The sequence below is a fragment of the Nicotiana tomentosiformis genome, chromosome 8, assembly GCF_000390325.3.
Source record: "Nicotiana tomentosiformis chromosome 8, ASM39032v3, whole genome shotgun sequence".
In the NCBI taxonomy this organism is placed as follows: Eukaryota; Viridiplantae; Streptophyta; class Magnoliopsida; order Solanales; family Solanaceae; genus Nicotiana; species Nicotiana tomentosiformis.
Window position 1 is genome coordinate 37,846,062 of NC_090819.1, and position 4,901 is coordinate 37,850,962.

Here is a 4,901-nt window from a genome sequence, read left to right on the forward strand (position 1 = left end):
CTATGACATGTAATAAGACAACGCAAGATAAGGAAAGTAATTCGGAAGATGATATAATACTTGAGGAAATTCTCAAAGAAGTAGAGAATTTTGAGAACAAACCAAAGTCTAATTTGGAAGAAACTGAGTCAATTAACTTAGGAGATTCTGAAACAGTCAAAGAAACTCGCATTAGCTTTCATCTATCGCCATCATAGAAGGAAGAGTACAACAGATTTCTAAAGGAATATGAGGATATTTTCGCATGGTCCTACGATGACATGACTGGATTGAGCACATCCATAGTGTCCCACAAGCTACCTACCAACCCTACATGTCCGCCGGTAAAACAGAAGCTCAGGAAATTCAAGCCAGATTACGAGTCTAAAGATAAAGGAAGAAGTTATCAAGCAGATCAAAGCCAAGGTACTTCGGGTAGTCTAGTTTCCAACTTGGCTAGCCAACATTGTCCCGATTCTGAAGAAGAATGGGATGGTCAGGGTATGCGTTGATTATCGAGATATGAATAGAGCAAGCCCTAAGGATGATTTCCCATTGCCCAACATACACATATTGATCGATAACTGCGCCAAGCATGAACTCCAATCCTTTGTGGAGTGCTTCACAGGATATCACCAGATTTGGGTGGACGAAGAGGACACCGAAAGGAAAGCCTTCATCACCCCATGGGTAATATATTGTTACAAAATAATGTCGTTTGGTTTGAAGAATGCCGAGGCTACCTACATGAGGGTCATGTCTACCCTTTTCCACGATATGATACACAAGGAAATAGAGGTGTACGTGGATGACATCATCATCAAGTATAAGAGAAGTCCGGATCACATAGCAGACCTGAGGAAGTGTTTTGACCAACTTCGAAAGTACAATCTGAAGCTAAATTCCGAAAATGTGCTTTTGGAGTCCCTGCTAGAAAGTTGCTGGGTTTCATCGTCAGTTGCCGTGGTATTGAGTTAGACCAATCAAAAATCAAAGCTATTCATGACTTGCCACCACCAAAAAGCAAGAAGGATGTGATGAGGTTTTTGGGATGCCTCAATTACATCAGCCATTTTATAGCACAATCAATGGTAATATGTGAGCCGATCTTCAAAATACTAAGTAAAGATGCTGCGACAAGCTGGACCAAAAAATGTCAAAGGGCTTTTGATAAAATCAAGGAATACTTGTCCAAGACGCCCGTGTTGGTCCCACCGGAGCCCGGAAGACCTTTACTAATGTACTTCTCCATGTTGGATGCAGCCTTTGGTTGTGTCCTGGGGCAACATGATGAAACCGAGAGAAAGGAGCAAGCGATATACTATCTGAGTAAGAAGTTCACATCTTACGAAGCACGGTACTCTTTGTTGGAACGAACCTATTGTGCCTTGACATTGATAGCCCAGAAATTGAGGCAATACTTCTGTGCATACACCATATATCTCATATCTAGGATAGATCTCCTGAAATACATCTTTCAGAAACCCATGCCTACGGGTAAGCTAGCAAAGTGGCAGATGTTGCTAAGCGAGTTCGACATCATCTATATGACTCAGAAGCTGATCAAGGGGAAAGCATTAGCCGATCACCTAGCAGAGAACCCCACAAATAGAGAATTTCGACCACTGAAGACGTATTTTCCCAACGAGGAAGTGTCGTTTGTAGGCGAGGATATTGCCGAAACATACGATGGTTGGAGGATTTTTTTCGACGTAGCCGCAAACTTCAAAGGAGTGGGCATCAGAGCTGTTTTGGTATCAGAAACCAGACATTATCCGGTATCTGCCAAGCTTAGGTTCCCATCCACCAACAATATGGCAAAATACGAGGCTTGCATCTTGGGACTCAGATTGGCCATCGACATGAACATTCAGGAGTTGCTGGTAATAGGAGATTCAGATTTGCTGGTACATCAAGTACTCGGAGAATGGACTACCAAGAACACTAAAATACTACCGTACTTGCACTCTGTGGTATGGCAGATGTTCCGAGAAAACATAACGAGTTCGAAGATGCACTGGCTACCTTGTCCTCCATGATATAACATCCAGACAAGAATTTTATTGATCCTACCCCGATAGAGATTCGTAAGCAACCAGCTTATTGTGCCCATGTTGATGAGGAGTTCGATGAAAATCCATGGTTTCACGATATGAAGGAGTATTTGGAGAAAGGAGAATACCCAGAAAATGCTATACACATTCAGAAGCGCACACTTCGAAGATTGGCTAACCTCTTCTTTCAGAGCAGAGGAATTCTGTATAGAAGGACTCCTGACTTGGGATTGATGCGATGTGTCGATGCCAAGGAGGCATCTAGATTGCTCAACAAAATACACGCCGGAACCTATGGACCTCACATGATCGGGTTCGGTCTGTCCAAGAAGATATTAAGGGCATGGTACTTCTGAATGACTATGGAGACAGACTGCATCAAATATGGTCAAAAGTGCCACGAATGCCAAGTACATGCTGATATGATACGGGTGCGACCTAACGAACTCAATGCAATGAGTTCACCCTGGACTTTCTCTGACTGGGCATGGATGTCATCAGACCGATTGAACCCACTGCTTCAAATGGACACAGAATCATTTTGGTGGCTATAGATTACTTCACAAAATGGGTCGAAGCCGATTCCTATAAAGCCGTGACTAAGAAGGTTGTGACAAACTTCATCCGAGATCGTATTATTTGCCAATTCAGAGTACCTTAGGCAATCATTACCGACAATGCTGCCAATCTCAACAGTGATCTGATAAAAGCCATGTGTGAAACATTCAAAATTAAGCACCGGAATTCTACAACATATATGCCGTAAATGAATGGAGCCGTGGAAGTCGCCAACAAGAACATCAAGAAGATATTAAGGAATTTGGTAGATAACTACAAGCAATGGCATGAGTAGTTACCATTTGCTTTTCTCAGATACGACACCACATGCCGCACGTCAACTGGGGCAACTCCCTATCTACTGGTCTACGATGCTGAAGCTGTTATACCCGCCGAGGTGGATATTCCTCCCATAAGGATCATACAGGAGGCCGATCTTAATGATGCGGAATGGATATAGAGCCGGTATGAGCAACTGACTCTCATTGACGGTAAGAGGATGAACGCAATATGTCACGGTTAGTAGTGTTCATAAAAACCCGAAAAACCGAATCAAACCAAAAACCGAACCAAACCGACCAAAAAAACCCATACTTTTTAGGTTTGGTTTTGGTTTTGGTTTTAAATTTTAAAAACTGATCAAATTTTGTTTGATTTTGGTTTTAATAAAAAAATAACCGAAAAACACTGAACTAAACCGACTATAGAAGTAGCTATTTAAATTTATTATTACACCTATATATGTATATTTTTATATAAATTTTCTAAAATTTTATGGTACATATTAGTCGTTTGTATTTTTAGTCTGATTCTTTGCTATTATAATAATCAAAATTCTTTACCTTTACATTCTAGTTTAATTGGTAGTTTTCTTTTTCTAAGTACAAGAATTTATTTCATGTTAAAAATAATTGATTTTTAATTGAGTACTTAAATTATTCATCACTATTTGATTAAATTATCATCAATATATTTACCATATTGATAAATGATAAATTTCTCAAAGAGTAATTGGTTTGATAGTGTTACGTTGGAAATGTAGTCAACGGAATATGTGTCATATTTTATGTCTCATATTTAAGAAAAAACTCGATAAATAACCGAAAAAATCATAAAACCGACAAAAACTGAATCGATAAAAAACCGACTTAATTGGTTTGGGTTGGTTCCAATACTTGAAAAACTGACTTACTTAGTTTGATTTCTTTTTAGGGAAAAACCATCCATACCCAACCATGAACACCCCCAGTCACGGTCAACACTACTAGAATAGAATGGCAAGGGCTTTCAACAAGAAGGTTAGATCAAGGCAATTCACACCGGGGCAATTGGTGTTAAAGCGGATCTTCCGGCATCAAGACGAAGCAAAGGGAAAATTCTCACCTAACTGGCAAGGCCCTTACATGGTTCACCGAATACTGACAGGAGGAGCACTCATATTCGTAGAGATGGACGGAGAAATATGGCCAAAACCTATCAATTTGGATGTTGTTAAGAGATATTATGTTTGAGGTTATATTTGCACTTTTTGATGTAACATGAACTACGCTTGACCTGATTCCCGTTTAAGAGGGAATATGTAGGCAGCCCTGTGGGTTCGTTCGCATAATAATATAATCTTCATTCCCCTCTACGGTCAGGAACTATGGCAAATCTTGAGTTTTTGTCAATCTCATTACGTCAAGGATAGCCAAGAAGTGTATCGTCGGGGTTATATGTGTAAACTGGGATTGAATTATGAGGAGGGTCCTCAAAATTCCGAGTTGACAGGTCGCAATGTCTCAAAGCGTATCAAAGTCTATGATTCAACAAAATTATTTGTTTTATGCATCATCACATATTTTGAACAACTGCATTTTCTTACAAAATTTATGGCGAATACATATTTTCGAAAATTTCATTTTTGTTGTAGCTAGACGTTACCCAAGGTGACTCGAACAAGGCATTAAGACAAGGAGCAATGGCAAAATGAGGAATCAAAAACACTGACCGACCTTTCCCCAAACCTCACGATTTTTCTTTGGATGCAGGCATAACGGACATAACAAGCACGTCCATGAATATATAACAAGACCACTATCTTCACACTGACAGAAATCGCCAGGCACAAGCGCGTCAAGCTAAGAACCACTTTTTCTTGCTCATATTTAATCATCGCTTTCCTATGCAGAGGGCTAAGCACTACCCTCAATTATTGCATAAGGCTAAACACTGCCTTCCCTTGCATGAGACAAAGTATTGCCTTTCTTTTTATGAGACTAAGCACTGTCTCCCGCACTTTGCATGAGGCTAAGCACTGCCTCCATTATT